Source organism: Typopeltis vanoorti, chromosome 14 (assembly GCF_054136105.1).
Source record: "Typopeltis vanoorti isolate ZY-2024b chromosome 14, IOZ_Tvanoo_1.0, whole genome shotgun sequence".
NCBI lineage: Eukaryota > Metazoa > Arthropoda > Arachnida > Uropygi > Thelyphonidae > Typopeltis > Typopeltis vanoorti.
In genome coordinates, this window is record NC_143562.1 from 48,954,207 (window position 1) to 48,977,612 (window position 23,406).

Genomic DNA, 23,406 nt, shown 5'->3' on the forward strand with positions numbered 1-23,406 from the left:
CTTAATATTTTGTAATAACATTATAAATGATGGAAAACAATTGATTGTGCTCACAAGCTGTATTGCGTTTTGGTTTTTGTGTCCTATCGTATGAATGGTTGATTGATATTGGTAGCACTGTTACAGTGCTATATATAGTTGGTTAAACTATAAGAGTAAAGCAAAAACGTTTGGAATGCAAAAGCTGGAGTTTTTGATGAATCAGATATGCCAGCGTTTACGTGAGGACCTAAAATAAGAAAATGAAAAGAATAATAGCAGGCAGTAAATGACTGGCAGTGTTGGAGATTTATTTTAATTGGAAACAAAAGTCACTCAAACGCAACTAATGGCGACGGTTGTGTCAATATGCGCAAAGTATCCTTATAGAGAATAAAATGAAGAACAGTAGAGAACTATAAATAAAGTTGTTAGATTTAGAAGAGAAATGTTTTCTCATTATTTTCCTTCATTATATAAATGAGATTGTTGGATTTCAATGTAGCAGTGTTGTTTGTCGGATATCTTGATGATATGATGAAGAAAATAGTAATTCATAAACATATCAAAGTAATACTGCACTCTCCCATAGGATAAACTTGCAATTTAAATTTCTATATCGATTTGTACTCCAATTCGTAGGAAACCATACAGATAATTGAATGATATTTCCTGATAACATCACATGTTTAGTCGGAGGTAGTTGGTGGCGATTCTGTAAACGAGAGATTCAGTCAGTTGAAGTTGGGCTGGGGCTAGTCTCAAGGGACGGACCGTGCGAGGCTGGGACGAGGGCAGTGTCCTTCCGGCCACGGACGCACTTCCCTTTTTGAACAACAACAAAGTAAATGAAATGTAGTGTAAGGTTATATTGAGGTTGGTCGATGAGTTTAGCACTCGTGTAAAATTGGTGATTTTTGATCTGTTTTGATGCACAACCTGGCCATCTGCTGCATATTTCATGACCTTTTTCCTAATGGGGGTATTTATTGGCGTGCATGAATATGGTAAACACAACTAGAGAGAGAGGGAGAGAACAAACCATTGTGGGAGTCACTACATTACTGGTATCTCTGTGCTGTGTGACACGCTCGAACAACGTATATGCTTTTTGTTTTTGAAGTAAGTTTTAAACCATGATAGCAAAGTCCAATCCACAAATTTTAATGTTTTCGCCTGTTCAATAAATTTTAGTTGTGGTTCACACAACTAAAATTTATTGGACACTGCATATATTTGGCTCAAAAATCTTTAATGGTTTACCCTGATTAATACGAAACGGGACCAACACGAACACATACAATAAGATGAGTAGAGAATACTTAAATCTTTATAAGAATACAGAACATTTCTTTAATATTTTTAATATTTCCGAATCGTTCATTATTGACTACTAAAGTTGTTTTCAATGATTCCATATACAACACATGGGAAAGTTTTAATATTTTATTTAGGAATTTCATATCCAAATATTTTTCCTTCAAAATCATAGACAAAGGAATCAAAGAAATGTGGAAGAGCAATTATGACAAGAATCACCTTGGAAAATTCCACGTTTAATGCTAATATCTCTGGCTCGTTTATTACTAACTGTTAAAGTTGTTTTCCATGATTTCATAGCAGCAGCCAAAAACGACCGTCTGTTTTGGCTAATTCCAAATGATTTTAGGATCCATGAGTGTGGGAGGGAATGGAATGCTTTCTTGTAGTTTATCCATCATGTGCAAGTTAGTTTTTCGTCTTTTTGAATATCTGAGAATAATTTTATTAATAAGGATCTGGCATTCTGTTCCTCTAGATTTTTGAAAAGTGCCTTTTTAGGCAATCAGTTTAAATGTGAATATATGGAAGTAATGATTGCACTAAAAGGATTATAGATAGTTGAATAGTTGGTAGGCATGTTATTGTACGAGAGTTACGTTAGTCCACATCCTTATTCTTATCTTGAATGAATAGAAAAGTACGTTCAAATATCCAGTCTTCCACTGAGCCTGACTGTAACCTAAAATAAGTAAATTGTTCTGCCATTCGATCATGTAGACTGCTTAGAAGCTTTAATCAAAATCCACGTAGTTCGTCTTGGAAGGTGAACTCCAGTTTTTAATTTTCTAGCTTGTGCACTGAACAATTCTTTAGTGATAATGATATTTTGCGTCTGTTTTTGTTTCATTTCTGATTCTATTTCCTTAATGCATGAGGCATCTTTATTATGTTCAACAGGATTATCCCAGATTAATTTCTAACATTCGAGTATTTCTTCTTTTTCTGGTGAATGATTGTTTGCATTTGTATTTCTCTAGAGAGATTGAAAGAAATGACGTTGGTCCAGTCAAAATTGCAGGCTCTGTCCTTTAATTATCTTTTATTATCTATGCAGACGCAATAATTCTTTGAGTTAGCTTTTTGATAACTTCAGCCATTGTTTTCTTGGCTGAATTATATGCATTAATGAGTTTGTTTTTCGTGTCATTATTTTTCAGCCTTCCTTCTTTAAGACTATTTAAGTTACTCAGATTAGTTCGAAGTTTGTTGACTTTTCGTTCCAACCGTGTTTTTCATGGTGAAGATTGCACTTTTGGCATTTGCCTTGCAGTTTGCAACCAAAGCTTCACTGTAATGATATAATCTGTTGTACAAGAGCTCATCCGTTTTCTTTATACTGTTGGTTGCGATGGTTTTTATCACACCGTCTAAGAGGAACTATTTTCGTTAAATTTATGTAAGACTTTTAATGATAGTAGTCTCGTACGGTCCGCTTTGGTATTCATGTGATCCAGTATCCCGGAATTCATTTAACACTGTAATTCTGTCAAAACATTGTGAGGTATATCGTCAGCTTGATGCTCACTGAGTTGAATTCCGAAGTTAGCTAAGGCTTCCTTTTGATGATTTGCTGTTACTGGAGTTGTTGGTTTATTACGTAACTCTTTCAGCTCATGTTCAGTAAATATTTGTTACGGAAAATGAAATTCTTTGTTCTGTTATTGCAGATTCTGGGAATTGCTGTTTCCAAAGTGTTGATCTATAAACACATTTCGTTATGTATTTCAGATTTCACACGTGTGTTCTTTTTCAATGATTGATCTGATATAACGTCTTCAATTCGATTTTTCAGATTTATTCTGTTACAGTTCACAGAACTTCGGTTGTGTTTTAGCTTTCCTTGTATTACGGTTAGGGAATCCAAGGATACTTGGAGCGCCATGGAGCGCTTAAGTGGCTATTAAAGCCATTGATTATTTATGGATGGATGGATGGATGAACTAATCCATAGAAAAACAAGTTCTCTTCCAGGTTATCAAGAAAACGTCTCAGAGGAAGACAAAGATATGAGTGGATTGATACAGTAAAAAGTGCATTCGAAGACAGATCTGATATATAAGATCTGATAATGGTGGAGTCTTGATAGGTAACAAAGTGATTTGGAGGCAAATTGTAAACGAGAAGTTAGTAATGAAGTAAGTTTTTCATGCAGTACTACCATATCCTGTACACCCTTGAAGGGACATGTCAGGGATTTGATGATGATGATTGATGATGGTGATGACTAAACCACAGCGTGAACAAAGTTCCAGTAATTACTTTCCATCATAATAAGTGTTCGTATGTTCTAAGTTGCGTTTTTCAAGAAGATATTTTTATATATATCTGCGACGATTAATTTCCTATTTTGCAGTTTAGATTACTTTAGTTTCCTGCTTTGGAGCATGTGTCATCAATTATTTTTTTTAACGAAATTTCCTCACATTATTTATCTGGAAACTTCGTGGAATTAAGATTTTATTCATTACAATTCTTTATGATTATGTAAGGTGAGGAACGGAAATTGGGTCAGAAGTTCAAGGCAGATCTTTACATTACTTTCGTGATGCCTGTTTTCAAACTCTGTCTGGGACTATTAAGCAACCGTCATTAAATTAAATGTCAAATTGTGGCTTTTCCTGCATTATAACTAAACAAAATATAATAGAACGCTGACATGTCCTATAATATAAACCTTATAATATATAAATGTCCTATAATATATGTCCTATAATGTATAAACCTTACTATAATGCATAAATATATGAAGGAACCGTTACTATGTAACTTGAAACGAAATCACCCCGAATGAGAAAGCTGGCATTTAGTCTAACATAAGGAAAAATATTATGAACGATCTCCAACTACCACACAAGATCAATCTTGGATTTCTACTGAGCGTGCTCTGCGAACTAATGACCATGGCAGATTCTGTTATGTAATAAGCAGTGTCCTCCATTTAAGGAATGGCGTTGTTATATCACTCAACTTTGTGATGTGTATGGAAAAAGTGAAAAGCTGGATCCGAGTTGCCTTTTCTGTTGTTAGTTTAAAGATGGCTCCAATATGCTCTTTCAGTCTTAGTTCCAATTTAATGACTTCTACGGAAGAAACGCCACAAGAACATAGAATATATAAATGGCACAAAGGTTAAAGAAAGGATTGTGTTTTTAGGTGTTATAAACGTATTATAGACTATAGCCAAAATGATTTAAAAGACATGCTTTTGCCTCCTTTAGGTGTTTTTTTTTTTTTTTTGGAAATTAAAACATCAAAGAAAAGTAGTTTTCCTTCATTTTTCACTTCGAAAGGAATTTTATTTTTTGAAGCGAGGAGTAGATCAACTCATTACACCAAAAAATAAAATTCACTTTGGATCTCGAAAATGAAGGAAACTAACTTCCCTAGATGTTTCAATTTTCAAAAAACCTGAATGAGGCTTTCGTCTTATTGTATATTACACGCCCATTCATACAGGTCATAATTACTCGCACTCGTTCACATTGCGTCATAGATATCCAAAACTACACATTATGTATATGCTCACAAAAGGGTGGCTCTTTATCACAAGAGATGAAGCAAAACTGAACTACGAATTACGGTCTCTACACCAACTACAACAGATCACGTGGTAGAAGAATATCTTTGAAACATTGTGATTATAAGTGGTTTATTTCGCATAAAAAGATAGTCCATTCTGCAATCACCTTCGGATTGATACAAACAAATGGGATTTATAATATTTCATATATTTATGGCCTTTCTTATATAGGACAGAAACACAGAAGCTTAGTAATAGGACAGAAAGAATGTATTGCAGACGTCAGTAACAACAAAACGACAAATCGCGCCTAGACTGTCATTTCTCTCGCACGTACCGGTATATTTAATGGAATATGAGCTCCATGCCTTACACAGAAAACAACTTCGCTGCTCCTAACTTAAAAGAATCTGCCGTGGACGAATGATCGTCCACAGAGCACCTCTGGACGATCATTCGTCCTGAAAGATTGATCCTAAGTCATATTTGCAAATTGTTCGTTAGATCTTTCGTCACGTAAGACTTAAATTTTCAGCTATGTTCGTACATTACTGAAAAATGGTTAACTAGTGTCAGCTGCCACGCAGTTTCATTAGAACTTACATTGTACCGGATTCTACATGCTAGTATGTATTTCAGTAATTTTATAGTTCACCTTAGCTGGTTACTGTATTTTTTGTTCGTCCTAATCCAGACGAAACCAATAGTATATCTGGTGAAACCAGTGGGATTTCATTTCTATCTTCTTATGACCCGATCAGAGACAACCACATGCCTCCGCAACATTCAAGAAATAATACATTTCAAGTGTTTATTCATTTTACGTCTCGAATGAAGAAATGATGACTGTATTCCTGATGAAGTCCTTCGTAGAGCTAACTACTCAAACAATTATTTATACCGCTAGTGTCATAGTCTGGGCATATCGAATCTATTTCATATTTTCTCCATACCGATGTTCTCCATATTATTTATTTGCAATATGCTTAGCTTACTTATGATATTTTAATTTAATTTTATTTTAATGAAATTCATATAAAATTGAAAATTATTAATGTTCACTTAAAAACTAAACGAAAAGACAACCTTGTCTGAAAGAATCGATTGGTTTCATTGATTAATTGTTTACATTATACTGCAATCTACATACTGCATTGTATTGAAAGTTTCTTAACTCTGTGTGACTCTCTCTCTCTCTCTCTCTCTCTCTCTCTCTCTCTCTCTCTCTCTCTCTCTCTCTCTCTCTCTCTCTCTCTCTCTTTTTCTTTCTCACACACACACAGACACAAAATCTGTTAAAATGCTATACTCGTAGCTTGACTGAGTTCACAAGACCTTCCTCGTCTTTAGGTGATGTGTCCTGTTTGCAAATATTTGCCTTTGTATCTTTCAAATTAGGGTTTGGATTTGTTAAAATATGTTTGAACAAAAATGGGACAATTTAAGAAATGATTAAACTGGAAAATCATGCTAGCTTTTTTCATAATCTTGAGCTATTTTGTCACATTTCATCATAGTTTGAAACGAAAAGTTACATAATGATCGGAGCTTTTTATTAGAATGAGTGGGTGAGGGAATACAGTCTTTCATTACAGCAACATGGAAAAATTCCATTGCATATCTGGAGCAGGATGGTTGAGTTACCTTCTCCATTCAATAACCTGTTTGTTGGATTCACACTGTGTAAAGGTGTTTTATTTGATGGGGGTGTGGTTGATGCAATGGAAGCCTGAAATTATTTGAAAGTTTTCGATGTTTCGTGTTGTATGCAGATTTTCTAGACTGAATAACATTGTCCTGATGTTACATATACGATCGTTATTAACATTTGCATCGAAATAACTTAAAGCAATGCACGTTGAACCCTGCGAATGTATATGTTTGATGCATTCAGATGTGGGGCTTATTTAGCTGTTTCTTTATTAGCAGGAGGTAACCTACAGTCACTTCCACTTAGTAGATTTGTATTCATTAGGCAAAATAGAACATTTTATTGATAAAAGAAATGATTGAACATTATGGATATACATTATACATGTTTCTGGTCATAAAATGTTACAAAATATAAGAATTATTGTTAAACTGACCATAGATTTTTAATTCCTACGTATGTTGGTACAATATTCCCTACCGGTTTCGCTAGTAACTGACTAGCTTTCTCAAGGCTTGCACAGAACAAAAAAATGGTAAATAGAAAAAAGGTTTAAGAATACAAAAAAAAAAACGTTAGTAGCTGTTAGGTAGCTAAGGTAACACGTTCGCGTGACATCTCTACTCAGTATCATGAACACGCGTTACATGCAAATTAGAAAATTTGAAGAACTATACAAGAAAACATACTAGACACACAAGGGCCTCCCAGATAACAAAGTGATTTTCAACATTTCGAATCACTGCCTTTCGAAACATGAATCAGATATACTAAAGAAAGGTTTTAACTTTTCAATCACTCCAAATTACATTCCTAAAATGGACTTTATATGTGTGGAATTGAAAAAAGTCTCTAGTCCCTACCACAAGTTGTAGCCAAGGATATTAGATTCCAAAGCACGATCATCCTAGCAACAGCAACAACCAAAACTGAATACCACTCCATATGATAGGAAAGTTATTCGGAACTTGAGGAAGAACAAAGAAATAATAATAACGAAAGCAGACGAGGGGAATGCAGCCGTCAGTCTAAACTCAAAAGAGTATTTCAAGAAGATAAACGACTTACCATCTGACAGTTCCACGTACAAAATCCTCAACAGAGATCCTACCATGAAGAATCATATTGAGACAAACTTCCTGATCCGTAACATGAATACTTGGCCTGAAGGACTAAAAGGAAAACTGAAATCCTCACATCCCATTATTCCTAGACTGTATGGGGCGCCTAAAATATATAAGGAATAAGTGCCACTTCGTCCGATTGTGGATTGCAGGTCCTCACTCACTTACCTATTGGCTAAGCACCTAGCGAACTTAATTAAGGGAAAAATTAGACAAACAGAATCCTACATAAAAAATTCTCAACACTTTGTTGACAAACTCAAAAACGTGAAGATACAAAAACAGACATAATGGCCAGTCTAGACGTAGTATCCTTTTTCACGAATGTACCATTAGAAGAAGTCATGAACATTATCAAATGTCTACAATTAAATTTCTTCAAAGTTGGTTTGAAGAAATTTGATTGTTTGTATACAACAAGGTATACAAACAATTAGAAGGCCTAGCCACGGGCAGCCCTCTGTCACCACCATGTGCAGACCTTTTCCTGGAGAAATTTGAAAATGAAATGTTTACCAGCATTACTCCTAAACCTTCAATATGGTGGAGATATGTAGACGATATCTTCATCATATGGCAAGACAACATTGAAAAACCTACATATGTTTGTCAATAGAATCAATGCACTTTACAATAAAATCAAATTTACTCTAAACGTAGAAAACAACGAACAGCTATACTTCTTGAATATTCAAAGACAAGGTAACAATATCAAACTTTCAATTTACAAAAAACCTACGGACACTGGATGATATCTACATTACTCTTCAAACCATCATAGGTCCCATAAACAGAGCATCATCCACATGTTGAGAAATCGAGCTAGAAACTTTATCTCTGACGATGAAGAAGTTCACACAGAACTCTCTCAAATCGCTATAACACTATCACAAAATGGTTTTCCTCGAAACGTCATCAACAAATTTCTATTTCTATACAAAGATAACCATCAAGAAAGAACAGTCTCCCAGCAAATTTCAACAGCAGTCATCCCCTTTATGGGTTCAATTTCCACAAAAATTGCGAGATCGTTAAAGGCCCATAACATTAGGGTTGTATTTAAACCAACTACTAGCATCAGACAGGTTCTAAGATCTCCTAAAGACAGTGTTCCATTTTATAAATATCCATGTGTGTATAATATTCCATGCACGTGTGGTCTTTCCTACATTGGACAAACTTCGAGAAGCCTGGAAATAACACAGAAAGAACATGTTGGCGATGTAAATCACAACAGAAAGACCACTTCCGGGTTAGCAGATCACTTTTCAACTTGGAACCACACTATAGACTGGAATAACAGCTCTATGCCCTACGTAGACGAAGATTACAGTCATCGATTATTTAAAGAAGCAGCAGTAGTGCTACGTACAGGCAGAAACCTAAACAAAAATCAAGGGCCATACTGAACGATACTTGGAAAAATCTAATTAATTCCCTCAGGTCAACAGAACAACAGTACGCGAATAATCATATTATGCGTTTGCATGTAAAACCTACTCATGATACTCAGTAAAAATGTCACGCGAACGTGTTACCTTAGCTACCTAACAGCTACTAACGTTTTTTTTTTTTTTTGTATTCTTAAACATTTTTTTGCATTTACCATTTTTTTATACTGTTCAAGCCTTGAGAAAGGCTTGCACAGTACAAAAGGTAGACAATAAGAAGGTAGGCAATATTGTACGAACATACGTACGAATTAAAATTTATGATCAGTTTAACAATAAGTCTTATATTATGGATATAAGTGAGGCATTGCTAAGTTAAGTGCTCTGACTTAATCTAAATTGTATACGAAGTTTCTCACATGGTCTTAAAGCAACTGCTATATCGCAGTTGATTTGATCTGGAGAGTCTGGAGAAAGAACGGTAAATCTTCGAAAAATGTGACTTAAAGTAATCCTCTCTTCGAGCATAGCAAACCTCTGACCTGAAAAATTAAACAAACATAACTTATACGGATTTATTTAAAAGATATATTACTGAATAGGCTTTTACGTATAGCCTTAATTTATTTTAGTAAGATTGCCCTAAAAATAATGCACAACAGTTTTAATTATGTTTCATACCACGCGATAAAAACGTTGTTTATCGCATAATAATCACTGTTTACGAGTTAAAGATAAATCGGTATTACAATATTAATATAACAAAAATATGAAAAATAGTGAAAACTATTTTGGATAAAAGGCTATTTAAAAAATTGATTTCAGTAATGGAAGAGGCCAATGGTAGGAACAGAAAAACGACTTTTAACGCACGAAAATAGTGATGTGGTGAGAACCACTAGATTATTCAAGGGTGGTCTGAAACGGTCTCCGTCTAGCAATGAAAAAACGAATTAATAATTTCAAATTTATTTTTATTTTTAAACATAATATCCCGTAAGACTAATCCAGAGATGCTCCAGCCCCATTATCCCGTCCCTGTAGCGGTTCTCAGTAAGATATGCAAAATATCCCTTTACAGCTGCAATCACTCTTGATTCGAAGAAAAACACTGACCAACGAGGAAGAGGTTTAGTTTTAGGAAGAGAAAGAAGTCAGAGGAAACCAAATCTGGGGAATAGGTGGATGTTCCAACAATTCATAATGCAGATCCCTTAATTTTCCCTTTGCCAAAACACCTTTGTGTGCAGGTGCATTGTCCTGATGAAAGAGATGAATTCTTCTTCTGCAAACCGGGTCTTTAATAACGATTTATTTTGTCTAGTCTAGTTAAAAGATAGGAATAATATTCCCTGGTTATTGTTTAACCCTTTTCAAGATAATTAATAAACAAAATGTCCTTAGCATCCTAAAACACCGATGTCATTACCTTTCCTACTGATGGAACGGACTTTGTCTTATTTGGCGCTGAAGAAATGGCTTCTGTCCACTGTTTCGGCTGCTATTTGGATGGGGGTGTTTAATGTTGAATCCATGTCTTATCCATAGTAATAAATTGACGCACAAATTCAATTGTGTTCTTGTTAAAACGCTCCAAGCCGTCTTCAGAGATTTTCATGCGAGTAGTTTTTGACCTGTTGTGAACAAGCGCGGCACCCATCTTGCGCAAAGCTTTTTTATATACAATTCTTGATACAAAATAAATCCTACACGTTCTTTTGAAATTCCTATAGCCTCAGCAATTTCACACACTCTCACGCGCCGGTTATGCAATACCATATCGTGCACTTGATCAATGATTTCTGGTGTTGTTACACTTTTTGGACGTCCTTCACGTGGATCGTCTTCAAGGCTGGTACCGCCACGTTTAAACTCGGCAACACATTTCTTAATTGTCAAAAACGAAGGAAAAAAGTGCCCATAAACGTTTATGAACTTCGAATGAATATCTTTTCGTGTTAAACCTTCTTTTACAAAGAATTTTATAACCGCACGATACTCAATTTTATTAATTTTAAGGGACACAAACAACACTTTTGCTTAAGACAATAATATAAAACAAACTACTTGATAGAATGACTTGCACTTTCAGCTGGATGCTTATGACAGATGTACCAACTTAGCAAAAAATCTTTCCCATAGAATTGCGATCTATGATCGAGACCGGAAACCTTCAGGCCACCTTCGTATTTGGTTCGTTAGTAGAGTACATGAAACGTAGAGCAGAAACATAAAGTAGGAGTGAGTGTTGTATGCTTTAAACTCTCTCAGAGGAAGGAGTTTTAAAAGATATGAAGAGGAGCTAGCTAGATATGAAGCCTAATCGGCCAGGACATTAACTCTCAAACTAAAAATATATGAGTATTTAAAACCGAAAACATATTGAAGATAATACTAAAATTATGTAAAGAAATTATTAGAGTTTATTCATTTAGTTAGTTAGTTTTGGAAGAGATTCAAATATAATTACTCTGTTTCTCAGGTTTACGTAGTGAAGTGATTCGGTGATGATTACACCGAATTAATGATAAAGTTAATTGAGTGTAATTATCACCGAATGCAGTTAATCCAGTTAACGATAAAGATATTTAAAAAAGCATATTCCTTTGATTTCTCAAAAATGTTGGAAAAGTTTCATTAATCCCCAAAAAAATTTTAATTTTAATACATATTTTCAATTTTAGATTTTTTTTGTAGTAACTTTATTTATTTATTTATTTTTTTATTTTAATTTTTGCATATGTTTCATTTAATATCTCAAATGTGATGTTCCACCACTCTTGGAGGGGTTGCGTAGGGAATTGTGAAGTATTTTGCAATACATTCTGTACATTTTTGTATACGCCTAACCCATTCTTGGTGGAAGTAATTTATCTCAGATGAATATTCGAGAAGTAATTCATTTTCTTTAAAAATGAAATAAAACAAAATTATTTACATTACCAATGCAGTTCCTGGGAACTCATTTGTTCCCAGGAACTGCATTCGTTTTCTGTGCTAGCGTTCCTTAGCACAGAAAACGAATGAGATCGTGATCCCTATGAACCAAACGATAACCGTAATTTGCAATATATTTGATAACAGAAATGGTATGAAGATGTCACGAGGTATTAGGCACAAGAATAAAGATCATTGGACATATTGGTCAGTAGAGAGACAATTCATGTTAGGTCACTGCTAACATCAAACACCATGGTTCTTCTCGGCAGTGATCATTGGAAGAAACAAGAGAAGCCATTTTTGTTTGTTGTTGGAGGAAACCAACTTTTTTGCCTGACAGACGTTGAACTTGCAATGAAATACAATAAATGCTAAATTCAACACATATACAGTGTGCCCGCTAAGTAATGAGATCGATTGTTTTACAGTACAGAACTTGGAATAAAATTAACAGTCATGTTTACAGTTTTGACCGCTAGAGTGTGTTGTAATCGCAGGTGAAACTTTCGAGTTCAGTGATATAGTTGCTTTCATGTAGCAACCGTTGAAGTAAGGGTGTGTGCAAAATTTTACTGTAAATTATGAAAAACTGCTAGAAGTGTACCGAAACGCGAGAGCATGGATTGGCGTAGGTCATCTTTTTTCCGGGAGAAGAAAATCTGGTTGCAAAAATCACATACTCAAAACAATTAGCCTTGATTTTTTTTTCCGACACTACTGGAATTATGCACCACGAATGTGTTGCTGAGGGCACCACGGTGAACGGCCAGTATTATTTAGTAGTAATGCGACGTCTGTATGCCCCAAGTGGTGTGTCAGGAAAGAACTGTTCCACAACAACAATTGGTTTCTGTTGCACGATAATACGCCTGCGCACTGTTCACTGCCTGTGAAGCAGTTTCAGCCTTCGAAGTCGATCTGTGAGATCGAACTCCCTCTCCCATTTGTCAGATTTTTCTCCAGCAGACTGTTTCCACTTCTCAAAGACGGAGGTTGCCTTGAAAGGAGGGAGCACTTCAACAACATTGAAGACATCCAACGCGGTGTGAACCAGAGACTAAAGAAGGTTACCGTTCGGGACTTCCGCTCTGTGTCTTCGAACACCTGTACGACAGATGTAGACGACAGATGGACAGTTGGGAGGACATTCTATACAATACGTTTTGTCTCATTAATTATTAGCTAAAGTGTGAGTTAACCTCTAATCCGATTTCATCTACTGTTACTTACCTAGCATGATATCCATTGCACAACGACGGCCTATTATTGGGACGGAGAGATATAAGCGCAAGGACTCCTGTTAATGAACATACAAAAAGAATAAAATAATATTTCACTACATACACACACACCGAAGTGACTGAACATTATACAAAAACATCTGGTCAAAATTGACAATAATTACAATGCACAAGCAGATAAGACAAAGTTCTCAACACAATTAATTACAAAGAAAACTGTAATAAATCTCGAGATATTTTTAACTTATGACAATCAAAATTTATATTAACGACACATTGAAGGTATTTCATTTCTGTGAGATTATTTGCTTTACATGGCGATCTTCGTCATCTCCGAAGATGGAATCAATTTCTTCGTGGATTTTCTTTTGCACATGAGGATTCAACCCAATATAGTATAGGGTCCAGTTCATCCTATAATCTGAGAATGCTGTAGTGTCATGACCCTGCATAAGATAAGAATAAATTAAAATTAAGATTTAGGGTGTGGATTACTAATAATATTTAAACTAAACTGCGCATTTCAGATTTTATAGATGGTAAGACAAGTTAGTTAAAATATTAAAGACACAATTGAAGACACGATAATGGAACTTATGTGTTCATTATGACAAAGGTATGCAACATTATGATACACTAGAAAATTTAATGAAAAGAAAAGGCGTGAATGGAAATGCTATAATTGATAATAATTTTGAAAGATCGAATATTTGAAGAAATTTGTCTTCAAAAGTAAAATTTCAAGAAAGTCTGGATGAAAACAATATACCCTCTGTCCAAAAAGAAACCGAACGTTTTAAAAAATAGAAGAAACTTCTGGGGCTACCTGTTGTATCTTTTTGTTGTCGAAAGAGGCAACCATAATTAGTTTGCATCAAATGTTTATACCATTTGTGTCATTAGAAGCCGAGGTATAGTGATAGTGTGTTCTGACGAATGTTCAGTCGTCACGATATTCATGCCGTATGAGACGAATTCTCGCTATCAACCGCTTCAAAACTTCGAAATAAAACTCACCATTGACCGATTGACCAAGGGGGAACGAATTCTTTGTGGGTAATGCTTTTGGGATCTTAGAAACAAATCAGCATTTTCTTTATTTTTGACTTCTCCGAGCGACTTTTTTTCGGATGCTCCAATCAGAACTCTGGCGCTTTGTTTCAGGCTCATACTCAAAACACAACGTTTCGTCACCAGTAACGAATGTTTCAAGGAATTTGAGTCCTTAGCGGTTTTAATGAAGTCCTTGCAGTGTTCAATTTGATATATTTTATGGCCGTCGGTCAACTTGTGGGGAACCAATCGGGAATTCAATTTATGAAGTCCCAAACTCTTGGTAAAAATATTCTGCACAGTTAATTTTGGAATCCCCAATTCATCTTCAATCAATCTCATGGACGATTGCGGGTTTTCTTTGATGACATCACGCACGTTTTGGAGGTTAACTTTTTTCAGTTAAGTTTTTGGATGGCCCGGATTTTCGTCGTCCTCAAGCGTCTCATGACCACTTTGAAATCGCTTAAACCACTCGTAAACTCGAGTACGGGATAAGCATTCATCACCATATGCTTTTTGAAGCATTTGAGGAGTTTCGGTAAAATTTACCAAGTTTAATACAAAAGTCAATCGCAGCTCTTTATTTGACACTCATTTTCCGACCGTTCTTCAAAACACTCTTGGCACTATAACTTTGCTTCTAATGAAATAAATGTCATAAACACTTGACACAACACTAATTAAGGTTTCTCTTTCGACAACAAAAAAGATGCTACAGGTGGCACCAGTAGTTTCTTCTATTTTCCAAACGTTCGGTTTCTTTATGGAAAATAGGGTGCATATCTGATATGATCAGAAGATCAGTAATGGAAGAATAAACGAAGAAATAAATATTATATTAGAACTAGTTTCTAAATGAAACTAATGCAAGTAACAGAGAGGCAGTAGTGAAAGATTATGGGGACAATGATAACATAGCAAATCAAATGCTAAAGAAACTGGTGGTAAATTGCAAATGATCTTTAACAACACATCAAACACTGAAAGGATATCCAGACAGCGGAAAGAAGTGATGATAACTTTACTTCCAAAGAAAGAGATCTGAAATGAGTGAAAAATGGGGGGAAGTGGTCTATTCTTCGTAACTGCTGAAAGGTTAGCATTAAATGATTTATTTTGGGAAATTTACGAACATTTTACAAAAACTGTTTGTGTATATTTGCTGACAAAAGAATACACAGAATGTTTAGGGAGGCATGGTTTCATTTCCAGATGACACAATATCAAACGAATGGAAGTGTAGTTACCATGGTATCTGACTTAAAAATTCTTTTGCATGACCAGCTATTTTGATGTAAAGTAACCAAGAAACAGTGAGTAACAAAAATCTTATTCATTGAACTCTTCGGAAAATGTTAAGAGTCTAAACTAAATGTTGTGAAATATTTTTAGGTAATTACATGTTTCGAATTTTTCTCAGTGAATATACTTGTAAATAGTATTTCAGCAAAATAAAATGTGCATTTGTAAACTTAAATGAACAAAGATGTGTGTTTTTGTTGTTGAGTTTTTCCACAGTGAATTTTTACTCAGTTATTCTGATTAGATCTTGATATTTAAATCCACAACTTTATATCTTAATGCAATTCTGTTTAATTTTTAAAAAAATCACAACTGTGAAATTAATGCCAGGACAGGAAAAAAAAGTGTTGAAAACGAATTACCATGTATTGATTATTTTAGAAATTGTCTAATGCTACCTATTGACATTATTTGAGATATCTGAGAACATATCGTTCACATAATCGATCTGTTAGAATTTGGTTATTTTACAGAGAGAGAGAGAGAGAGAGAAGCACCTAATTAACCCAACAAAACATGACTTTAACTATTCTTTAAAGTTTGGCATAGAGAAAATGTTTGTACTCTACAGATAACACATACAAATTTTACCTTTCTCTACACAAAGTAAGATAAAACACACCAACAGTATATCCAACAGCATGTGAAAACATGTAATCGAGTCATCTGCACAAAAGGTTCATTTTTGAAGGAACGGTCAGGGTAGGGCATGGTAAGTGTAAACAGTACTATAAGAAATTACCATACAGTCGAGTGACTTTGGACTTAAGGTAATCGTTAATCCACTGCAGCTGCTGTTTTGTGATTTGTGTTTGGTAATGTAAAAATAATGGGTGAGCCACAAATTCTTTGAAAGTTTCTTTCTGAAAAGTTCTAATTGTTTAGAATTTTGTAAACGAAAGTTACCATAAAGTATACGATCAGAGCTAATAATCAGTGAAATAATAAATAACTATTTATTTGTGGTGCCATATCAAGTAATCTAAGAAGAAGAAGAAGAAGAATGAAGGAAAACGATTATGAAAAATCGACAGTGGGTGAAAAATACTAATTTTCAGATATCATTGGGATGATTGACTGCAATTTCTTTTGAATAAGAGTTCAAATTTATTTCCTAAAGAAATTTGTATTTCTGATGGAATTAGTGTAAGATATGCATTGACAAAATCACCTTGTAGTTGGAAAGAATTACATGAAAGAGTTAAAAAACAGAATTCTTGGTTAATAAAATATAACCATCAGCTGAAGTGAGAAATTGGTTCACTATCTTTGGACAAACTAAGAGATTGGTTGATAGAATCAACATGCATATATCCTATAACACTTGCCAAAGGAAGAGAAAAATCAAAAACCTTAACGAAGTTAATAGGAAGGTCTGTTATTGATTTAAATGAAATTGGATGCCCAAAACATGAAAACATAACGTGTACATTTAAATGCTTTTGGAAACATAACGAAAGATTCTGTGCTTTTAATAATTCTCTGAAGTATATGTATTGGATTCAAAGAAATAAATACACAACCTTTAATTTTACTACAGTAATAAATTCTCAACGAATGCCAAATGAAAAAATAACTTTCAGATGAGAGTCACATTGTCAAAAACCATATGATGGCAATTCCACAAGTGTGGGAAGAGCCTTTGATGTATTTTGCAGTTCATTTATTTATTTATTTTCTGTATTGTTAGATTCAGTTAATACAATTTGTAAAAAATATTTTATTCAAATAAAATTTGTAAATTTAAATGAACACTTCGGTGCTGTTGATGTGTTATATACAACTTTAAAATGAGGATAACCTTTTTTTCTTTTTTTTTGTTCCTTGTGAAATTTCATGCCATAAAGTAACCAGAGAATTTTTTTTTGATTCATTGAATTAAAAGTCATTTGTTCATGCAAGCCCTCAAATGCGGAGAGTTCAAAACCTTGTTTGTCTCATATCAGTTACTTAAAATTTACTAATGCTAAAGAAAAAAATAAATAAAATAAATAAATTCCACTTACAGAAATAGGTTAAAAGCACAAGTAATCGAAGGTAAAATTAATAGTTATATTGGTAATTTCCCAACGGAAACCAAGAGTTCGAACCAAAACACACGATTTCTCACCTACGTACAACAAATGGTGACCGAATAAGAGAGAATATCTTTAAGATGAGAAATATACAGTGTTGGAAAATAAATTCACATACACTTTATATATTTATTAATTCTGCTCAGTTATTCTGTTAGAATATGACCTTTAAAAGTAAAATACAGAAAATAACCATTCAATTTGAAAATAAAAAAAATAATAATAATAATTTCACTTGTCAGAATTTCATACTCTAACAACAATTGGAATTCGAAACCAGAAATAACACTTAACCTAAACAAAACGGAGCATAGACTTTCCCACCAAGCTTGGGCAATAGTGGGAAAGAATTAATACAGAGAACCAATCGGATAGTAATCTAAATTAAAATTAAATGTAAGCATTAATTTACTACACCAATGAATTCCAACGGTAACGAAGAATGAATAATTTTAGGATATGTGTCATTCAAACATGTGGATTCTAATCCCTTAGTCATATGTAAGTATTTGAGAAATATCCAAACTTGAGGTAATGCTACCTTTTGAACAATACCCGAATTTACGTATATGACTTATGTCATACCCTTTGAAGAAAACCGCTCGCTGGGGGATATTGCAAATGATGAAACCACAGCATCTACGGTCTGTAATCTAAAGGGCGAAGTAACTAGTTCAGGTTACAGTATTTACAGAAATTTCATTCTTTGTGGTTTTTGTGTTTGTGTTGTGTTGTGGATATAAAATTCAACTATTTTGGAATATTCGTATTTAGAAGAGTCATCTGGTAAGCTGTAAGTACTTTTTAACTTAAACATAACAACTGCTCGTATGTTTTTGGTAAGCGTACTTCTAATACTGAATAGTTTTTTTTTCATAAGAATAATCATAGGGTATATATTAGACTATCAACATGGATACATTAGCGATTTTTTATGTCTAATGTGTATGTATGTGTATGTGTGTGTTTAAGACAGGTTTTTTAAGTATATAATTAATTATTCAGAAAAACGTGAAACACGACACCCATCACGACTTTCTCTAAGAATTCCCACACTTTAACAGGAAAGAAATACCCAAAATGTATTGGAATATTAGTACAACCATCTATAGAAGAAAAAAATTATTTATTGAACTTTAAGATCATACCTTAGACAAATCAAAATATTCGGATGAATTATGAATAAAATATGAACTTGATTAGATTATGAATATAGAAGAAAATACGGATGAACTATGGGGAAAAAAAGTGTGTTTGAGTTACATTAGTATATATAATTAATTATTCAGAAAACCTAATCACTATCACCATCATGACGTACTCTAAGAATTCCCACCCTTTATCATTAAAGAAATAGCCCAAAAATGTATTGGAAAATTAGTACAATCATTTATAGAAGAAAAAAAAGTGTATTTGGGTTACATTAGTATATATATATAATTAAATTATTCACGTGATGTCCCTGACAGATAATGATCCCAGAGAAATTGAAAACTCAATAACAACAACTAACATTCATGTCACAAATCCTTATCTTATCTTGATCTTGATCTTGTTTAAAATGTCCACCAATCACGACACGATTCCTTATCTCTAATATATCTCCCTTTTCCATTCAGAACAATAACATCACCTATTTACAACTAACAATGACGTTGCTGATATTCATCTGACAACAACGAACATTCACGTCATGATTCCTTATCTTATCTTGATCTTGATCTTGATCTTGTTTAAAGTGTCCACCAATCACGACACAAATACTTATCTCAACCATCACCCATAATACCATACGCGAACCAAAACACAAGAACTGAAGCCACTGACACATATATCCCCAGGGAATTTCCGAATATTCCATTCTCTATAACAACAAACATTCACATCATGATTCCTTATCTTATCTTGATCTTCATCTGGTTAGAAGTGTCCACCAATCACAACACGAATCCTTATCTCTACCATCACCCATAATGCCATATGCGAACCAAAACACAACAACTGAAGCCATTGACACATATGCCCACAGGGAAATTCCAAACATCCCATACCCATGAGGTCACACGCAATGATGTCATCAACCAATCATGTCTAAATTCCTTATCTTATCTTGATCATGATCTGGACACTAGTGCGACCCCTACTACTACTAATGCCAATGGAATGAAATTCGGGACTGTAAAAAGTTGTCAATAAAATTCTTACTGTGGATCTTCATTAAAATGGTTATAGCCAGAGAGTCTAAGAATAGTTGTGAACTAATAGCTAAACGATTTTCATAATCACGTGAGGATTTTTGCAAACGTCTAAATAAAGGAAATTTCAGGAAAAGAAGCTTCAGCTATTAAGGAGGAATAATAGTAACATTTTTTTTCTGTCAACCAACGGCTTTAAGCAAAATATATTCAGAGACCCTTATATCATGTGCATAATAAAATTATAGTATAGATTTACTATACAAAATGTGCAAACCAGTCTAGTTTCCAAAGTTATTCCTTAATATTTCGTATACAACAATAACAGTGCTCATTATAAAAATAAGCAGTCTAGTCACCAGCCTCATTGTTGAGTGTTTGAATCCTGGTCTGACTAGGGCCTGTTTTGATTACCTTTAATGTGGAAATGAATTTTATTGCTCCATGTTATACCCATCTGTTTCTCTGACGTTACCTATAATGACAAAACGTTATCTAATGACCAGAAATTAGTTTTCTTTCAGAAAACTTATTTCTGGTAATTCTGATACTCATTGTTCCATAAAATTCACCTTGTCTTCTGCATTAAGAGATTATCATGTTTAAGAAACACAACTTCAGAAAGATTCTCTATCAGAATTTCAATTTCAAATTAAGTTATCTGTGATGAGAGCGAAGTAATGGCCTTGGAATAATCAAATAAAGTATCCACACAAAAAGAAAAAAATATTGGTGTTCTTGAAAAGATTAATTCGTTCTTTTTTTTCCTCAACGCATCTGCACATCATTCTATGTCGCTAACAAATATGACCTGGGTGAACTGTGTGATCCAACTTTGTTGTAATTTCTATAAAACAAAATTTGCTTACAGTAAATAAACTTATATTTTTTTCTCACGTGAGGAAAATTTATCCCTGCTCTTTATTATAAATACAGAATGCTGAACTCTATCATATGAAAAATGAGGAAATATATTTTTCTGCAAGAATTGCTTATTTAGGTGAAGACGTTTTCAAACTGTCATCCTACACAAACTACATTCTGGTAGTCTTTTGATAAATAAAAATACGAATGCTGTTGTTTGTTGTTTTTTCTTGTAATTATTATTATTATTGTTGTTGTTGTTGTTGTTGTTGTTGTTGTTGTTGTTGTTGTGCTCGGGACCCTCCACTTGGACCGCAATCAAAACTGACATTATGGTTCCCAACCATAAAAGAAGCAGAACTTCTCTCAACAATACATCAAATTAAACCAAACAAAGGCCCAGGAATAGATGGTATCAGACCTAAAGATATAAAGCAACATGCAACTAGTTTAAATCCTATTGTACTAAAATTAATAAATAAAATATTTAAAACAGGACAGATACCAAGTACGCTAAAGACCGCCATAATCACACCCATATACAAACAAGGAAAAATAAATTTAATCAGCAATTACAGACCCATAGCAACATTACCAATTATCAATCAAATTATGGAGTGGATCATACTGAAGAAACTGACAGCCTACACTGAAATCTTTCATATTATCCCTAAAACACAATATGGTTTTCAGAAAAATAAGGGAACAACATCTCTCTTGGAAAACTTGACAGACGTAATTAATACCACCTTAGACAAAAACAAAATTGCCATGGTAGTCTTTATTGATCTAACTAAAGCATTCGATACACTTACACATCAAACCTTGTTAGAAAGCTGAGGCATGTTGTAATAGACGGGCCTCTTCACAGGTGGTTTACAAACTACCTCCAACATAGAAAGCATATCACACGCATCGGATCAAACCGAAGCAGAGAGCTACCAGTAACCTGTGGAGTGCCACAGGGTGCTGTACTCTCCCCAACTCTATTCAACATTTACACTCACGATATTAATCAGTTACCACTCAAAGGTAAGATATTCCAATACGCAGACGATACAGCAATAATATCCATCCATAATAAGGCAAGCATTGACCAAAAAAATATGCAACATGAAATAAATATGATCATAGACTGGCTCACGAAAAACTCCATACACCTAAACTCAGAAAAGACAAAATTAATGATATTCAGAAATCTACTGACTCGACCAGTTGATTACAAATATATAACCATCCAACATCCACTTTCCAACATAAACAACACACAGAACAGCAAAACTACTACAATCACTCAGGTTGAAACAATACGATATCTTCGAATTTACTTCGATGCAGATATGAACCAGAATAGCCACATAAACCATCTACACAGCAAACTCCGAACAATAAGTGGCAAACTCTACAGGTTAAAAGACATAGTTCCCATACGCCTAAAAACACTAATATACAAAGCACTTTGCCAATATATACTAAGATATGCTATAACAACATATGCTTTCTGTGCACCCTCCAAAATTATATAGATAAATGTCGCTACAGTACAAAATAACAATACTGATCTTTTGAGAACAGAGAGAAAATTACGACCTTATAAACATTGCAATGGCAGAACACAAAATACTGACAGCAAAACATTTATGTCACTATGTAGCCTTACTAAAACATTATTTCGATGCTAACTACAGAACAGTTAGAAATACATAACGTATAAAAAGACCTCAAACTACTAATTATATCACATATAAATACAATAATCACTACGGAAAGGCCAAGCGAAACTTCTATATCCCAGACATGATAAACAAATTACCTTTTGAATACAGAAACCTTACAAACTACAATAGCCTGAAAAGAGCACTTAGGACATACTATGAACAAGAAACATGCACCCAAAATACCATACAAACTTAATGAAACACAATATATTCGCTTCGCTCAGGCTTCCAATTCAGCGACGCATCAATACATTCCAAGTTATTGTGTGTGTGTGTGTGTGTGTGTGTGTGTGTGTGTGTGTGTGTGTGTGTGTGTGTGTGTGTGTGTGTGTGTGTGTGTGTGTGTGTGTGTGTGTGTGTGTGTGTGTGTGTGTGTGTGTGTGTGTGTGTGTGTGCGTGCGTGCGTGCGTGCGTGCGTGCGTGCGTGCGTGCGTGCGTGCGTGCGTGCGTGCGTGAGAGTGCGCGCACGCGAATTTCTCAATCATAGATTTCGTAGCTTCCCGACACAGCATAAAAGAAAATATATATAATAACCAACTTGTGTCATCCTCAGATAAGCTTCGAGGATGAAAGCAAAAAAAATTAGTTCTCTTCCAAGATGTATCATATGTAGCCAAATGCACGTAATGTACGTGTCGCATGAAAAAACCAATGTACGTAATGTAAATATCACATGTAAACAAATGTAAGTAATATATCACATATAAACAAATGTATGCAATGTATATAATAATTTTTAACAAATGTTTGCAATGTATATAATAATTTGTAACAAAGTATGTAATGTATATAATAATTGTAACAAATGTATGTAATGTATATAATAACTTAACAAATGTATGCAATGTAAAATAAAAAAAATAAATAAAAAAAAAGAATTCTTTAAAAGTAAATCATGAGTTTACATCATATGTTTGTGAAAATAAGGCAACATAATATTTAGATTGTTATATGTGTAAATACTATTGTACAATCACACCTTTTCAAACTTGGAAAAAAAATAGTACACCACAACATCTAATATTAT